Consider the following 19647-nt stretch of genomic DNA (forward strand, 5'->3'; position numbering starts at 1 on the left):
CCATGACTCTCTCCTCGTCTGTTTCCGTGTCCAGATTTTCCCTTTCTTAAAAAGCTTAAGCACCAACCCTACTGCAGTAGGACCTCGTCTTAACTAATGACGTCTACAAAGACCCTATTTCCAAATAAGGTGAGATTCCAGATGGACACGGATATTAGGGAGAAACACTCTTCAACCCGGTGGTGTCATTCCTTAAGTCCTGACTTTCCACCCAACCCAAGGTCCTCAGGCCACTGCATTCTGTGTCTTATGCAATGTTTGTTGGTGTAATCCGTCGAAGAAACAGGCTACCGTGGGCTCTCTACACTGAGGCCAGTGCTACGAGTCTCTTCATTCTGCTTTAAAATGGTTTTGAGGTTTTTATAACAACTTTAAATGGAGTATACTCTATACAGATATTGACTCACTATGTTGTACAACCTGAAAAATGATATAATATTGTAAATCACATATGATCCAGCAATCCCACTCTTGGGCATATATCCAGACAAAACTCTAATTCAAAAAGATGTATGCACCCCTATGTTCACAGCAGCACTATTCACAATAGCCAAGACATGGAAGCAACCTAAGTGTCCATCAAGAGAGGAATGGATAAAGGAGATGTGGTACATGTATACAATGGAATGTTACTCGGCCATAAAAAAGAATGAAATAATAATGCCATTTGCAGCAACATGAATGGACCTAGAGATTATCATATTATGTGAAATAATAAGTCAGAGAAAGACAAATATCATATGATATCACTTATATGTAGAGCCTACCAAAAAATGAAACGAATATTTACAAAACAGAAGCAGACTCATAGACATAGAAAACAAACTTATGGTTACCAAAGGGGAAAGGGGGGGATAAATTAGGAGTTTGGGATTAACATGTACACACTAGTATGTATAAAACAGATGATCAACAAGGACCTACTGTACAGCACAGGGAACTATGTTCAATATCTTGTAATAACCTCTAAGGGAAAAGAATCTGAAAAAAATATATATGTATAACTGAATCACTTTGCTGTACACCTGAAACTAACACAACATTGTAAATCAACTCTCCCTCAGTAAAAAGTGGTTTTGATTTTTCTGGTTATTAGGCTTCTATTGCCTCAGAAACAACATTTTTATCAGGAGAAAAAATAACAGAAGATGTACCGTATTTGTACGTTGAATTATAGCAATAAAAGCACGGCAGTGGCATCTCCGCAAGCCAACATAAACGATGCACCAACCCTGCAGACATTCTCAGTGACTTGACTACTATGTGCTGATGCAGAGGCCCTGGCATTCAACAGATGCATCTTTCCACACGCCCGCCTCCCCTCCAGCCTGGACAGGTGACCCCAGCAGGCAGAACGTACACAGGGCCGTTTGGATGAGGCTGAACGAACCCTCAGGGCACGGCCTGGGCGTTCGTGTCCTGGACTTTCCGCAGGCAGCAGACACGCAATCGCCGGGCCACGAAGGGGCCTCCGGGCACGGCCCCAGGTGACCACATACAGTGGCTTGTACCCCGGTGTAAACCCGGGTGGCAGAGCTCAGAAAGACACAGGAGCCATTTCAGCTTGCCCACTGCTGCTCCCTGACCCTGGTCTATGGGGCAACCATGGCTGCCTCACCCTGCTGTGGCCCCGCCCCTCCCCTCCATGTTCAAGCCCATCTCCAGGCTTCTGCAAAGATGAGTCACCGCTCCCTCCTGGCCGGCTCCTGACTCACCCGAGGCTCACCGTCCCCAAAGGGTCCAGGGCTCAGCAGTGGGCCGCAGGCATGGCAGCACCCCTAAGCCCAAGAGGGAGATCGAGACACCCAGGGCCACAGGGAGAATGCGGGCAGCCTGCGCCAATCACCCTTCCATTTGGTACCACAGCTGTAAAGGCAGGTGAGTGTGTTGTACGAGCATCACTGCTGGAGCCAGAGGCTATGATTCCTCCTAACGGGGCAGCCTTGTGCCTGAGTCTACTTAAGCCACCCCCGCATCCTGCACTCACAGGTGCACACACACTGCACCCAGCTCTCACACACTCACGTTATCACACGGCCCACCCCCCAACTGCATAATTACAGCTTTCCTTCCTGTCACCACAGGCTCGGAACAACTGGATTCTCTGCTCCTGGAGAGGCTTCTCATTAACGACGTTACCCATTAGTTATGCTAATACACATTACTGATATAATAAGATTTATTTTACTTCTCAATATTATTTTTTTAATAAATTTATTTGGGTGTGTCGGGTCTTCGTTGCTGCACGCGGGCTTTCTCTAGTTGGAGTAAGTGGGGGTTACTCTCTGCTGCAGTGTGCGGGCTTCTCATCGCGGTGGCTTCTCTTATGGCGGAGCACGGGCTGTAGGTGTGCGGGCTTCAGTAGTTGTGGCACGCAGGCTCAGTAGTTGTGGCACGCAGGCTCAGTAGTTGTGGCACGCAGGCTTAGCTGCTCCACGGCACGTGGGATCTTCCCAGACCAGGACTCAAACCCCTGTTCCCTGTATTGGCAGACCGATTCTTAACCACTGCACCACCAGAGAAGTCCCATCGATGAATATTATTTTTAACAGAAATAAATCATTTACGTTTATTATGTGAATAAAATATGTAATATGATAATATAAAATTATATGTTAAAGTTAAATAATAGATATTACCATTCTGGTAGCAGTGTTATTATTTTTAAAATTTTTATTCTAACTGTCTGATAGCAGTATATTATTATTATCATCATCATGGTTGCATTGTTATTATTGTCAATATTATCATGGTAGCAGTATTATTACTCCTCCTCCTCCCATGGTGGCAGTATTACTATTATAATATCATGGTAGCACGATTTCCATTATAATATCACGGTGGCAGCATAATTATCACAATATGGTGGCCATATTTTTATTATTACTATCATGGTAGCTGTATTACTATTATACTATCATGGTGACCATATCATTATTATTACCATCATGGTAGCTGTGTTAATATTATAATATCATGGTGTCAGGATTACGATTATAACATCATGATGGCTGTGTAACTATTATACTATTGTGATAACCATATCACTATTATCACCATCACGGTAGCTGTATTACTACTGCATAGCGTGATGGCCGTATCACTATTATCACCATCACGGTAGCTGTATTACTAGTGCATAGCGTGATGGCCGTATCACTATTATCACCATCACGGTAACTGTATTACTCCTGCATAGCGTGATGGCCGTATCACTATTATTACCATCACGGTAGCTGTATTACTCCTGCATAGCGTGATGGCCGTATCACTATTATTACCATCACGGTAGCTGTATTACTCCTGCATAGCGTGATGGCCGTATCACTATTATCACCATCACGGTAGCTGTATTACTAGTGCATAGCGTGATGGCCGTATCACTATTATCACCATCATGGTAGCTGTATTACTCGTGCATAGCGTGATGGCCGTATCACTATTATTACCATCACGGTAGCTGTATTACTAGTGCATAGCATGATGGCCGTATCACTATTATCACCATCACGGTAGCTGTATTACTCCTGCATAGCGTGATGGCCGTATCACTATTATCACCATCACGGTAGCTGTATTACTAGTGCATAGCGTGATGGCCGTATCACTATTATCACCATCATGGTAGCTGTATTACTCGTGCATAGCGTGATGGCCGTATCACTATTATTACCATCACGGTAGCTGTATTACTCCTGCATAGCGTGATGGCCGTATCACTATTATCACCATCACGGTAGCTGTATTACTCCTGCATAGCGTGATGGCCGTATCACTATTATTACCATCACGGTAGCTGTATTACTCCTGCATAGCGTGATGGCCGTATCACTATTATCACCATCACGGTAGCTGTATTACTCGTGCATAGCGTGATGGCCGTATCACTATTATCACCATCATGGTAGCTGTATTACTAGTGCATAGCGTGATGGCCGTATCACTATTATCACCATCATGGTAGCTGTATTACTCGTGCATAGCGTGATGGCCGTATCACTATTATTACCATCACGGTAGCTGTATTACTCCTGCATAGCGTGATGGCCGTATCACTATTATCACCATCACGGTAGCTGTATTACTCGTGCATAGCGTGATGGCCGTATCACTATTATTACCATCACGGTAGCTGTATTACTCCTGCATAGCGTGATGGCCGTATCACTATTATTACCATCACGGTAGCTGTATTACTAGTGCATAGCGTGATGGCCGTATCACTATTATTACCATCACGGTAGCTGTATTACTCCTGCATAGCGTGATGGCCGTATCACTATTATCACCATCACGGTAGCTGTATTACTCGTGCATAGCGTGATGGCCGTATCACTATTATTACCATCACGGTAGCTGTATTACTCCTGCATAGCGTGATGGCCGTATCACTATTATTACCATCACGGTAGCTGTATTACTAGTGCATAGCGTGATGGCCGTATCACTATTATCACCATCACGGTAACTGTATTACTCCTGCATAGCGTGATGGCCGTATCACTATTATCACCATCACGGTAGCTGTATTACTCCTGCATAGCGTGATGGCCGTATCACTATTATCACCATCACGGTAGCTGTATTACTTTCCTCCCATGGTAGCAGGATCACTCCCCCTCCTCCCCCTCTCGTGGCAGGGCTATGGTAAGCCTCACGGTAGCAGAATGGCAATGACTCTCACCACAGCACCAGCTAATGTTGCCCGAGCTCCTGCCACAGCCTAGACACCGCTGTTCATGTTGTACCTGTAATGACTCAGTTCACGCTCAGAATCCCAGAGAGGCATCTCTTATCCTCATCCTCCTTTACCTATTGAGACGCTGGGGCACAGAGAGGTTAAGGAACTTCCCCAAGGTCCCCCAGCGAGGAGGCAGTGCAGCCGGATCACACCCTGGCGTGTTCTTTGCAGAGCTGGCACTAACCCCCACCCCCCTGCAGCTTGGATTAACCTAAATGGAGAACCCCATCCCCAAACAACCTGGCATCTGCTTTCTTTTCCATCCATCTCCCTATCTTTCTTTTCTAACACCTGTCCTCACAGCCTCGCCTCCCGCTTACTCCTTAATTTATTCCTTTTCTGAAGGGGTAGGTAGATCTTCGTCTTCCCAGAACTTCACCCCCTGGAGCCACACCCGTGAGTGTAAGTTAGTTACCTCTGCAAAGGAGCCTTTGCAGATGTAATGCAGGTCACGACTCTGCTGGCCTCAGGGAGATTATCCTGCATGACCCAGGTCACCCCCACGTGATCACGTGAGCTCCTGGGATGAGAGCTTTCTACCCACTGAGGGCAGAAGAGGAATTCAACAGTTCGAAGCATGAGAAGGTCTTGCCTGCTCTTGCTGGCTTTGAGGATGGAGGGGGCCACACGGAAAACTTGGGAAGGAACTGAATTCTTCCAACAACCAGTGAACTTAGAGGAGGGTCCTGAAACCCTCATGAAATTACAGTCCCAACCTGTGACTTGATTTCAGCCCCGTGAGGCTCTGACCAGAGAACACACATCCTTCCAGACTTCCGATCTACGGAAACTATGAGATAATGAATGGGTTTTTTTTAAAGCCGATAAACGTGTAGTCGTTTGTTACACAGCACAGCAAACTGATACAGCCTCTCTGTCCACTGAGCCTGCTCTTGCTTTGCCTCTGACGAACTTAGGCTGCCTTTCCTTCCCTCCTCCGACGTGAATCTCAGCAGAATCAGGGACCACCTTTCTTCTGAGATGATCCCTGTCCTAATTTCCCATCTCTCTCTTCCACAACTCCTTATGCGTCCTTCTGGAAGACCCAGTTTCCTCTCTCTGACTTTTAATTTTCTTCATTATTTTTTAAGAGTAATTAATTAATTAATTAATTAATTAATTATTTTCTGCTGCATGGGGTCTTAGTAACGGCACGTGGGATCTTTCATTGTAGCACACAGGTTTCTCTCTAGTTGTGGCATGCGGGTTTTCTCTTCTCTAGTTGTGGCGTGTGGGTACCAAAGCGGGTGGGCCCTGTAGTTTGCAGCACACAGACTCTAGTTGAGGTACACGAGCTCAATAGTTGTGGTGCGTGGGTACCAAAGCGGGTGGGCCCTGTAGTTTGCTGCACACAGACTCTAGTTGAGGTACACGAGCTCAATAGTTGTGGTGCGGGGGCTCAGTTGCCCCGTGACACGTGGGACCTTACTTCCCCGACCAGGGATCGAACCCACGTCCCCTGTGTTGCAAGGCGGACTCTTTACCACTGGGCCACCAGGGAAGTCCCAATTTTCTTCATTACTTCAGAATGAAGTTCTTACATTTTCCATTCTCCAGCCCTACCTCCTCCTCCCTGTCTCTTTACTAGACAATCTCGTCTTTGCTCACTAACCACTCTCCAGTGGGCATCTCTGCTCAGATGTCTCTCATCTCTACGTAGCTCCATATAAACCCAGCATCTTCTCAGCAGCTCAGGAAGATGGGCTGAGTCTCCTCAGTGGGTCTCTAAACAACCCCCGGACCCCTTCCTGAACCTGACCTGTCCTGTAACACCTCTTTCAGGAAGTCCCACTGGGTAAACCAGAACCTAGGAGGCAGGACTTCTAGAGGCCGTCACATTGAGAGGAAAAAGAAGACGACCTTGCTTTCTGGTCTTCTCTTAGGAGGGAGGACACACAGCCCAGAAGCCAAACCCACGGGAGAAATCTTCTCCCGTAGGATTGCACAGCTGGGTTGCATGCCCCTTCTTCAAGCAATCCCTATCAAGGGACCAGTCCCGGAGGGCAGGTGGAGGAGGCTGTCCTGGGGTGTGGGCTCAGGGGAGGGGAGCAGAGGAAGGGTGAACAAATCAGACACCTCTGAAGAAGGAGATGGGGCTGGGTTTGGGGGGGATTCCAAAGGCAGCCAGCAACCTCCTGCCCAGACATACAGCTTCATCCGCTACAGAGGGAGACTGCTGAAATTAAGTTTCTTTTCTCTAGCAGATGTATCACCAAAACAGAGATTTCTGCATTTACAAAATGAATGTTTCCAAATGCATAACTAATTGGATACTTTTAAGGCATTTAAGGTTTAACTCTGATTTCCACAAGTCTTTCTTCAGACCTTAATTATAAATGTATGCAGCAGGATTTATTTTCAAAACGTCTCATTTTTTTTCTTCATCCAAATATCCAGAAAGTCAAAAACAAACAAACAGAGCTGTGTGCACAGCTTGGATGGTGTCAGCCTCTAAATCAAGTCACTTGTTTGGTTTTAATTAGTGGAAGTCTGGCTTTAGCAGGAAAAACATCGTTTTGGAGAACAACTTCGTTCTGGAGTTGGAAAATTGTCATCCGTCAAGGAGACATAAATGCCTCAAATTTCCCGCATGGAAACGCACGTTGTGGTAAATTTAGTCTATTTTTCTTTCAGCCGATAAAAATGCTATTTATCAAACAGGCATTTGGAAAGCATGGGAATCACAGCAACAGTTTCAGGAAAGGCAAAAATATTTTGAATTATTATTTGTGACATCTAGTCAGTATATAAAAGAACAGATTGCCATATTCGTGGGTTCTTTGTGCAATAAATTTGATTATATTTGCAGAGATATGTACATATATAAAGAGAAAGCCAATAAATGCACAGATGTGAAGGATGAATTCTAACTTCACAGTAGTAATGACCCCTAAAGAGAGGAGGGGCAAGGGAGGATTGGGGGCTTTAAATATCTTACACACACACACACACACACACACACACACACACACACACACACACACACATTCCTATCCTATCCATCCAACTATTACTGGCAACAGAATATTAAAATTTAACCATCCACTAGGCACCAAAATAGATTTGCAACTTCAAGGGGAGATACACATTGTCCTATGCTTGATTACAAAGAAAAGTATAGGAACTACTTCCCTAACTCTTGATCCCATCTCCCTTTGAAAATATGAAAGGATCTAGACAATTTGCTGGAGATTTTCTTAAAAAAGAGGTGATGCTGAGAAACTTTCTCCACCACCCTAGAAGATGCTTGTTTTCTGTATCAGTCAGCTCTGGCTTAAACTATGCTGCATAACAAACAGTCCTAGATCACAAAGCCCTACCACAACAAAGAGTTCCTTTTCAGACCTATGAGTCTATGAGTCAGTGACTGTTGGGTTGACCTAGACTGGGCTCCCACACACACACACCATGCTGAGCAGAACCCAATGTATCAACTTAGATTCATGTCCGCTCTACTTGGTTTCATTATTTTGGAACTAGTGGTTATCCTGGGCATATTTTTTTAATGTTGGAATGTAGATGGGCAACATCGTACAGAGGGCAACTCGAACCATTGGAGTTTGCAGCATTTTCTGCTGACATCCCATAAGATAAAGCAAAATGGATGCAAACTCCAAAGTCCATGGAGAAGGGAGGTGTGGTCCTCCCATGAAAGATGAGCCAGGGCAAAGGCAGGAAGGAAGAAAGAACTTGTGAGCAACTCATGCCATCAACCACACCTTCTAACCTGAAGCCTGGTAAGAGGGGACTTATTTCCCATTTTCCCTCTTCAGATCCAAACTCCATCCTTTCCTTGCCAGCTCTGCACCCTGAGACGCCGATGGACATGGTGTGCATTGCCCAGGGTCTCTGGTCCTCTGGAATCCGGGTGAGTTCAGACAGTGGGAGGCACTGGCAGGGGATGGGAGGGAGGGACACAAGAGTCTAGGATCGTTTTCCTCGGACACTTCCCTGTTTGGTTGCTATCCTTTCAGCTGTGTTCTCCATCAGCTCCATCTGTCGTAGGGCAGCCTCTCTGCCACAGCTCTTGAGCTGAACTCCAGGAGCATCTTGACCTTATTCTCTCTTGACCTACAGGCTCAGGGTGGTAATGGTTTCTCTTCTATGTTGATAGGGTCTGGGAGCCTCTGCATCCTTTAGGACTTTCCTTAACCCTTCCCATTCATCTCTGCAGATTCTTAAAAACCCTAAGGGGATGCACTTCCCTTTTTCTGCTAGAACCCTGATTGAGACAATGCACATGCCCTCCACTTGGAAGACATTGTAGATTTGCACCTGCTAACAAAATGCTGACGGTGAGAAGCCAGCCAAGGATCAAACTTGGTGGTGGAGCCAGGACAGAAAACAGGGCACATTTGCAGTTTCTGAAAATCAGTCCATGCTATTTAATTTTTAGACCCTTACACCCTCCTACCCTATTCTGGAGGGACTGCTGTCCAGACTTCTTTTTCTGGGAATTTCCTTCACCGTCATCTTTGGAATCCCTGTGTGTGTCCCTCAGAGCTGACTTAGGCAACAGCAAAGCTTTGCCTAGCAGGTTTCCCGGAGAAGCTGTCCCCACCCCCTGCACCAGACTTGCTGCCGGGCCAGTGCAGTCCCGGGGGCGGGGGAAGCTGCAGTCAAGGGCTCGGTCCCGCAAGCTGGCCACACTTTTTATGTGTCTCTGCATTTCCAGCCCAGGCACCTCTTCCAGACTCTCTACTGAGGGCCCTTAGACCAAGCATGTCCTGGCATCTCTGTCTAGACCACCTTCTCGGGGGTAAGAGGGGAGACCCTACACACAGTTTTCTCCCCTCTGACTCAATACTCAGCACTTTTCCGTCCGGCCCAAGGTATAATATTATAACTATTATAGATAATAAAATATACAGTAGAATATAAGCATAACTATATGGAAAGTGGGAAATCCTATGTGACCAAATTGCACTGTTATATATTGTTATATAATACAATATATACCATACATTATTTACATAAAATAATTTATTATGTATAATATTACATATATTATTATAACAATATTATAGCTATTGTATACAATTTAATAATAAAGCAGAGGGCTTCCCTGGGGGCGCAGTGGTTGAGAATCCACCTGCCGATGCAGGGGACGCGGGTTCGTGCCCCGGTCCGGGAAGATCCCACGTGCCGTGGAGCGGCTGGGCCCGTGAGCCACGGCCACTGAGCCTGCGCGTCCGGAGCCTGTGCTCCGCAACGGGAGAGGCCACAACAGTGAGACGCCGGTGTACCATAAAAAATAAAAATAAAAAAAATAAAAATAATAATATAGCATAGACTATATTGTATCTATATTGCAAGGTGGGAAAAAATCCTATGTTTCATACAAATTGTACTATGATATTTGCAAGCACATATCATATCATACATTATATATAACATGTGGCATATATAACGCTATATATGCCACATGTTTTAGATAATATGTAATACAACACATGCACATCTATAAGCAAGGTAAGAAAAGAGCTCTACTGTCTACCCCGTATATAATGTGTATAATACAATATATACCATATGATATAAAGTATTCTGATATATGCATGTTACAGAACAGTAGACTGCAGAATGCTCTTGCTGGAATGATCTTCAGAAATCATCCTGCTGTTCAGACACACAAAAGAATGAAATCATGCCATTTGCAGCAACATGGATGGACCCAGAGATGATCACACTCAGTGAAGTCAGTCAGACAGAGAAAGACAAATACCGTATGATGTCACTTATATGTGGAATCTAAAACATGACACAAATGAACTTATTTCCAAAACAGAAGCAGACTCACAGACATAGAAAACAGACTTATGGTTAACAAACGGGAAAGGGGGGGAGGAATAAATTAGGAGTTTGGGATTAACATATACACACGACTATATATAAAATAGATAAACAACAAGGACCTACTGTATAGCACAGGGAAGTCTATTCAATATGTGATAATAACCTATAAGGGAAAAAAAATCTGAAAAAATATATACATAACGGAATCACTTTGCTGTACACCTGAAACTATCACAACATTGCACATCAAATATACTTTAATTTTAGAAAAGGAAAAAGAAGAAATCACCTTCTTGCCCTCCTGGCCCCGTCTCCTTGCTGAGTCTCTGTCGGTGGGGGTCCCCTGAGACAGATGCGTCTTGGGGGCCCCCCTGCCGAAGCCAGGGTGCTCAGGGCTCAGGCAACAAAGCCTCGTATTCCTGGGGGCTCCTGGGGGCAGCCCCCAAGCTATCAGGAGAGACTGTGAGGTGAGGAAGGCCCACCTAGCTCAGGAGTTCCTCTTTGCGCTTCCCCACCCCCTGGGGAGAATTTAGGGTTTCTCTGCCCAGCTCCTACCTCAGATCAAATAAATATGAGGGTCTGGGGCTGAGCCCTGGCATCAGCCATCTTTAAAGCTCCCAGGGCTCTGGGTGTTGAGATTCAGCCAGCGTTGAGAGTCACTGCCCCGGAGTGACAGGCCAGGGTCCCGCTGGGCCCGTTCACAGCAGTGGTTAAGCACACCCTCCAAAGAAAGCAGGACCAAAGAACGCCAGCCCAGGATCATTCTTGCGTCTTCCACGCAAAGACACCCAAGACTCAGAACCCGAAATGGGTAAATGCAAAGCGGAAGAAGCTTTGTCTGTAAAACTGGGTAGCTGCAGAAGACGGGACAAAAGGTATTTATACACCTAAACCCTAGGCAATCTGTGGAACATGAGTGGTCAGCTACTGGAGGGACAGTGGAAACGCTGAGATCAAAGCAAGGGCCGGAATTCCTGGGAAGGACCTGGAGCCACTGTGGGAAGAAAAATCACACGTCCACGTAGTGCGAACCTGGACCATCTCTTCCGAGATTTGCTCAGAAGATCAAGAAACGGTGACCCTCTCATCACACTTACCCCTGGCATTAGGCAGTACCCAGCCCAAGGCACCTCCCACCCCCCTTCCCTAACCAGCCACGGGCAGCATCACTGTAATGTCCAGATGCAGCCAGCCTGTCCAGGTGAATAAACATGCGTTTGACGGATGTGAAGGCAGCTTAGCATCTAAATATCATCAGATCCCCCAGCGCCAGGGCCAGTGCCTTGCGTCCTGTTACGGATCGGTTTACCCAGGTTTGAAATACGTTACAGGCAGAGAGGAGGAGGACGCCAGAGCGGCCTCAGGGCCTGCTGAGTCCGGGAGTGGAGACTTCTTTGCAACTTTTTATTTTACATTGGAACATAGCGGATGCACAGCGTTGTGTTAGTTTCAGGTGCACAGCAAAGCGATCCAGTTATACAGATACACGTATCTCTTCGTTTTCGAGCTCTTTCCCCCTTTACGTTGTTGTGTAATATTGAGCAGAGTCCCCTGTGCTCTACAGTAGGTCCTTCTTGGTGATGCATTTTAAATACAGCAGTGTGTACGGGTCACTCCCAGTTTTATTAGGGAGTGGAGACTTTATAAAAAGCTCAAAGCACGTGGCTGGGGTGTGTGAGGCTCCGTGAAAGAATGGAACCCGAATGGGAGGAGAGAGAGGGTGCCCCACGGCAAGGGCTCCCTGGACAGAGGTGGAGTAGGGCCGCAACAGAGCTCCACGCACGGGGTGGCTTAAACCAGACACTTATTGTCTCTAGTCCCGGAGGCTGGAGTCTGAGATCCAGGCGTGGGCAGGGCTGGTCCCTCCCGAGGCCTCTCTCCCGGGCGTGTAGACGGCCGTCTCCTCCCCGTGTCCTCACGGGCCCGTCCCTCTACGTCTGGGTCCTGATCTCCTCCTCTTATCAGGACACCAGTCCTGTGGGGTCAGGGCCCACCCTAGTGACCTCATTGTACCTTCATCCCCTCTTTAAAGACCCCAGCTCCAAATACAGCCCCATCCAGAGGTGCTGGGGGTCAGGGCGCCAACATATACGTTTGGGGGACACACAATTCAGTCCATAACAGGAGGTAACCAGAGAATCAGTTTATACTATACAAACAGCATCCCACGGCTGCGAACACCAAGCCACATCACGTCAGTTCTCCCTGCTGAGTCGTCTGAATTCCCAGCCCCTCATCTCTCTCTCCAGGAGGGGACACAGGTCCATCCCTCAACCAAGCACTAGCAGCAAAGGGAATCACCATTATCACAGGACAAAACGAAGTCCACCCCTTCCCAGGGGCTGGGGAGGCGGCCAGCCTCCCGACTAGAACTACCAGCGTTCCAGGGGCAAAGAAAAAGACGGGTAGGTTATCGGCTGGACCCTACCTGTGCCAGCCCCAGAGTACTTTTTACTAAAAGGAGATGAAATGACGGCCCTTCCCATCTATCCCAGAGGATGCAAGAAAAAAAAAAAAAAAAAAAAGAGCCATCCCCCTCATAGAGATTTTAGAGGCTGACAGTCATTTCAAGTCTCTAAATCTAAATTTCAGAGCAGAAGTACACTGTGGAAAAGTCAGCCTGTCACCACTGGTCCTTACTGCTCTCTGCTAATCCTTCTTCAGTCCCCAGGGACCCCTTTACAGATCCCACAGTGGTCTCTCAAACTGTCCCCACCTTCACCCCAGCATCGCCCAGAGACCTCTCCACTGTCCCTTCTTGGAGAAAAGGTGTTTGTCCAAACAAAAACACACATTTCAACCGAGCACCTAGTAGGTGGTGTGTCTTTTCCAGAAAGGTACACTGCCTGCATCCACGTGCCTTCTGTTCCAGCTGAAGGATTAACAAGGAATCATACTCGCCACAAACCCTAATAATACCTTTAGTTATTATTTTTTATTGATGCATAGTTGATTTACACTCTGTTACCTTCAGGCGTACAACATAGTGAGTCAGTCTTTTTATAGATTATCCTCTGTTTAAAGTTATTACCCCCGTGCTGTGCAATAGATCTTTGTAGCTTATTGATTTTATACCTAGTTGTTTGTACCTTACTCCCCTCCCCCTATCTCGCCCCTCCCCCTTCCCTCTCCCCACTGCAAACCACTAGTTTGCTCTCTGTATCTGTGAGTCTGCTTTTTTGTTATATTCACTAGTCTGTTTTATTTTTTAGATTCCTTTTTTAAAATTAATTTTTATTGGAGTATGGTTGCTTTACAATATTGTGTTAGATTCTGCTGTACAGCAAAGTGAATCAGGTTTATATTTATATATATCTCCCCTCTTTTCTGGATTTCCTTCCCATGTAGGTCACCACAGAGCACTGAGTAGAGTTCCCTGTGCTCTACAGCAGGTTCTCATTAGTTAGCTATTTTATACATAGTAGTGTAATATGTCAATCCCAATCTCCCAATTTATCCCATCCCCCACCCTTGGTATCCATACGTCCGTTCTCTGCGTATGCATCTTTGTTTCTGCTCTGCAAAGAAGTTCATCTATATCATTTTTTTTAGATTCCACATATAAGTGATATCATAGGGTATTTGTCTTTCTCTGACTTACTTCACTTAGTATGATCATCTCTAGGTCCATCCCTGATGCTGCAAATGGCATTATTTCCTTCTTTTTATGGCTGAGGAATATTCCATTGCATATATGTACCACATCTTCTTTATCCTTTCCTCTCCTGATGGACACTTAGGTCGCTTCCACATCTTGGCTATTGTAAACAGTGCTGCTGTGAACACTGGGGTGCGTGTGTCTTTTCAGATGAGGGGTTTCACTTTCTTTGAATAGACACCCACGAGTGGAACTGCTGGATCCTGTGGCAGTTCTACTGCAAATCGTAATAATAAATAGTTAGCACTGAATGAGGTCTACCAAGTATCTCACAAGGATTTACTCATTTCATCCTCTTGACAACGTTACATGGTAGGTGTGGTGAACACTCCCACTTTCTATGGGGAAACTGAGGCACAGAGAGGTTAAGTGACTTTCCCAAGGTCACTCAGCTCAGAGTGGCCCAACTTGCCCCAGCACCTGAGGTTCAGAATTTGGGGAGCATGACGGGTTGCTCTTTCTATAGTTCTTCCTGCTTCCCCAGAGTTGAGAGGATGGACTGAAGACTGCCGGATCTCCTCATCCTAAAACTATGCAAACTACCCATCAGTACGGAGGGAAAAAGAAACATGTCTCCAGGAAAACAAACGGGCATGTGTCCCAGCTGTGCCCTGATTCCCACGGTACCCGGAGTCCCCCCGGGAAGGGCGGCCGCATCTCATTCATCTGTCTGCATCTCTCACTGCCGGTGACTGACCTGCAGGTGGGCACCTGAGCTGAAGGATGACAGTCCGCTTCTCCCCAGTGGCCCCCGGCACCTCCCCGCGCGGCACGCAGAGCAGGATGGATTCTCTCCCTTGCGAGTGCTGGACTGTCTCAGTCTGCGTGAGCTGCTGTAACAAAACAACATAAACCGGGGGCTTATCAACGACACGCATGGATTTCCCACAGTTCTGGAGGCTGCAGACCCCGGCGAGGGCTGACTGAGGGTCTGGTGAGGCTGCTTCCTGGTTCCTAGATGGATGTCTTCTCACTGTGTCCTCACATGGAGCGAGGGGTGAGGGAGCCCCCTGGGGTCTCTATTCTAGGGACACTAATCCCATCACGGGGGCCCCACCCTCATGACCTCATCACCTCCCAGAGGCCCCACCTCCTGACACCATCGCCTTGGGGAGTTAGGGCTTCAACATCTGAATTTGGGGGGATACACACATGCAGTCCACAGCGAGAACTCTTGAGAGAGTCAGAGCATTCAGTGAGGCCAGATGCTCAAAGATCACGAGGTAGAGAAACGCACTTGAGGGAATGATGGCCACATACAAGACCCCCCTGCTACAGAGCTCCAGACCGCGCTCCCCCGAAGCCCGTCACCCACTTCTGCTTCCGCCCTGCACACGTGAACACAAGCCATAAACCCCACAAATCTAGGTGCCTCGGGGACCCTCTGTTTCTCCTTTGCAAACGCGCCTGATTAAAACTATGTGGAATGACCAGTTGCCCCTCATAAGATGTCCCAAAATAGCACAGATCTGAGGCTGCTACACCCCACCCCCCGCCCTGGGGTGAGGCTACTTTGAGAATTTTCTTTTGTTTTGTTTTTCCTAACCAGTGCATTTAATAAAGACACATTATCACACCAACTCAACAAGGAGCAATTTCATTGTAGGGGTGGATAGTGGAGGTTTGTTGTTATTTTAAGGGCTCTGCATAAGACCCTAAGAGTCTCAGTTTTCAAACATATTTTCGGTGGCTTATTAAAGGGTCAACATCAGAGTATCTGTGAAGGAGGTAGAAGAATAGATGCTGATGACGAAGGGGGGGAGGGGGAGAGGGAGAGAGGGGAAGGAAACGGAAAGAAAGACGTGTGTGTGTGTTTGTGTGTCTGTGTGTGTGTGTGTATCTCTAAGTTATTATCTGGGAGGACAGAAGAAGCAAAATCTGAGAACTTAACAAATGTTTAGAGAAAGTCATTTAAATTTCACTAATATGAGTTATATATCTATATATAGATATATATTTATAAAACTGAATCACTTTGCTGTACACCTGAAATTAACACAACATTGTAAATCAACTATACTCCAATATAAAATAAAAAGTAAAAAATAAATAAAGAATATCAATGGCATCAAAAAAAAATAAATTTCACTAATATGGAAGCTAAGAAGACAACAGTATTTAGATTGTATTTTGTGCCACAGAGGGTGTTATAAGGCTGTTGACTTGCCCCCAGGTTTGGTCTAAAATGTACTACTTCAATCCAGCTAGAGAAATCTTTCTGGATCACCAAAACCTAATCATGTATTTTAACGGCAATGCTTTTCACCATAAACATTCCTTTTTTTTTTTTAAGGTTTTCTACTATTTTCTTTTCTTTTGGGGAGGGGGCAGGCACAATGCATGGCTTGAGGAATCTCAGTTCCCCAACCAGGGAGTGAACCCGGCCCCTCGGCAATGAAAACGCAGAGTCCTAACCACTGGACCACCAGGGAATTCCCACAAACCTTCCTTTTTAAAAAAAAAAATTCTCTGTATATTTATTGTTGAGTAACTTATCTTTACAGAACACAGAACAATTAAAGCTAACCAAGTACAACAAACAAGGCTGACGATTACACACAGAGCCTGAACGCCAACCACATAATGCAGCCAGTTGTCCACATTCCAAAAACAAAGCATCCAAACTCCCAAGAGTTCTCAAATATCTAACGCCTTTTGCTTGATGTAAATTCAGATGATTCAAGGTTACCATTCAAGGTTAACGGTGCTCTAGAAAAGCAGGATAACCACAGCAACGATTGCCCTTATTATAAACAGTTCCCGGATGGCAGACACACATCTCACTTTCACACGTTCCATGGGTGTAAAGATGCTGGGAGAAGGCAGAGCCATTTTCCCTTCATCCCAACAAAAGGGAGGATGGTCCAGCCCCACCCATTCCTGGCTGGATGGAGTCAGTAGCACGAGTTTTGAATAGCAAGTTGTGAGTGGACTTCACGCGGTGTTTCCCGTTTGAGCTAAACCAATTAAATGCTAAAGCAAGACCCTCCCGGACACTCTTTTTTTTCCTTCCTCTCATTCAGACTCACAGCTGCCTCGCCAGCCTGTGTGTTGGACGGTGCGATGACATGGAGCAGAGCCCCCAGCTGACACCCCGTCAGTGGACGTGCAACATGAGTAGGAAATAAACCCCCATTCGGGACTTCCCTGGTGGTCCAGTGGTTAGGACTCCGTGTTTCCACTGCAGGGGGTACGGGTTCGATCCTGGGTCAGGGGACTAAGATCCCACATGCCAGGCAGTGCGGCCAACAAAACATAATAATAATAATAATAAGCCGTTGCTTTAGACCACGCGGACACTGGTGCTACTTCTCACTGCAGCAAGCATCTTCCACCCTGACTGATACTGAGCACGTGAGTAGGAAGAGGAAGACCCCCTGGAGGGAGACTGCTACCTGACTGCATGCGGCACACAGACAAGAAACACCGTGACAAGTGTTCAGATCGCGTGTAACGTGTAGGTGAGTGACTGGCTGACCAGCGGGTTTGGGGACGTTTGGCCGGAGCAGGTAGCAGAACAGATGTGGCATTGCCCACTGCGCCCCTGAGGAGGATTTCCTGAATCCCAACCCTTCATCCTTTGCCCGCACGCAAGGTTCCACCTCCTCCCCACAAACTTCACACATGGCCCACCTGGAACCCTCCTACGCCCGTCAGAACGGCCCTCATCAAAAAGTCTACAAACAACCGATGCCGGGGAGGGTGTGGAGAAAAGGGAACCCTCGTGCACTGTCGGTGGGAATGTAAGTTGGTGCAGCCACTCTGGAGAACAGTATGGAGGTTCCTTAAAAAACTAAAAATAGAACTATCGTAGGACCCAGCAATCCCACTCCTGGACACATATCTGGAGAAAACTATAATTCGAAAAGACACATGCACCCCGATGTTCACAGCAGCACTATTCACAATAGGCAAGACATGGAAGCAGCCTAAGTGTCCATCGACAGAGGAATGGATAAAGAAGACGTGGTACATATATACAATGGAATATTACTCAGCCATAAAAAAGAATGAAACAATGCCATTTGCAGCACCATGGATGGACCCAGAGATGATCATACTAAGTGAAGTCAGAGAAAGACAAAAATATCATATGATATCACCACATGTGACACCTAATGAAGTTATTTACAAAACAGAAACAGACTCACAGACATAGAAAACAAACTTAGGGCTACCAAAGGGGGAAGGGAAGGATAAATTAGGAGTTTGGGATTAACATACACACACGACTATATATATAAAATAGATAAACAAGGACCTACCGTAGAGCACAGGGGACTCTACTCAATATTCTGTAATAACCTATATGGGAAAACAATCTGAAAAAGAGTATGTGTGTGTGTATGTGTGTGTGTGTGTGTATATATGTATATATATATATGTGGCTTTCTAGTGTGGAGAAAAGGGAACCCTCCTACACTGCTGGTGGGAATGTAAGTTGGTGCAACCTCTATGGAGAACAGTACGGAGGTTCCTCAAACATCTAAAAAGAGAGCTACCATATGATCCAGCAATCGCACTCCTGGGCATGTATCCAGAGAAAACTCTAATTCAAAAAGATCCATGCACCCCAATATTCACAGCAGCAGTATTTACAATAGCCAAGACATGGAAGCCACCTAAATGTCCATCGATGGAGAAATGCATAAGGAAGATGAGGTATATATATATATATATATATATATATATATATATATATATATATATATGATGGAATACTACTCAGCCATAAAAAAGAATGAAATAATGTTATTTGCAGCACCATGGATGGACCTAGAGGTTATCATACTAAGTGAAGTAAGTCAGACAAAGACAAATATCATATGATATCACTTATATGTGGAATCTAAAATACGACACAAATGAAGTAATTTACAAAAGAGAAACAGACTCACAGACACAGAGAACAGACATGCGGTTGACAAGGGGAGGGGGTGAGGAAGGGATGGATTGGGAGTTTGGGGTGAGCAGATACGAACTATTATATATAGGATGGATAGACAACAAGGTCCTACTGTAGAGCCCAGGGAACTCTAGTCAATATCCTGAATATAAAAAAGAATGTCTGTGTATGTATAACTGGGCCACTCTGCTGTACAGCAGAGATGGACACAATATTGTAAATCAATTCTACTTCAACTTAAAAAATGGGCAAAGAACTTGAATAGACATTTCTCCAAATAAAATACACAAATGGCCCATAAGCACAGGAGAGGATGCTAAAAAAAAAAAAAAACAGTCACCTTCTCCTTATGGAGCTGGGGTTGCATCTTTAGCTCTGTCCATGTGTCACCACCCCCAGCATTTGACGATTCTGACCCCCCCCCCATCTCCTAAAACTCGTTCCTCTTTTTACTTCCGTGAAGCTCTGCGTCCTGAACGGCCCTCTGATAATCTCACCACTTCTGTTTCTCTTGTCCCTCGCTCTTCCTCTACCCTGCCATTAGTT

At 45.9% G+C, this 19647-nt stretch overlaps 2 long non-coding RNA genes across 2 annotated transcripts in view; both read right to left on the reverse strand.

Annotated features, from left to right (window-relative positions):
• Positions 1–19647, reverse strand: part of LOC136793403 (uncharacterized) — a 341429-nt gene that overhangs the window by 143760 nt on the left and 178022 nt on the right. The gene's annotated exons all lie outside the window — the stretch shown is intronic.
• The window catches only part of LOC131748563 (uncharacterized), a 211294-nt gene that overhangs the window by 139889 nt on the left and 51758 nt on the right, over positions 1–19647 (reverse strand). Inside the window, exon 2 of the long non-coding RNA XR_010838617.1 lies at positions 14893–15028. This is a non-coding gene — a long non-coding RNA (uncharacterized lncRNA). The remainder of the gene's footprint in view (positions 1–14892; positions 15029–19647) is intronic.

This window comes from Kogia breviceps, chromosome X (assembly GCF_026419965.1).
Source record: "Kogia breviceps isolate mKogBre1 chromosome X, mKogBre1 haplotype 1, whole genome shotgun sequence".
Taxonomy (NCBI): Eukaryota; Metazoa; Chordata; class Mammalia; order Artiodactyla; family Physeteridae; genus Kogia; species Kogia breviceps.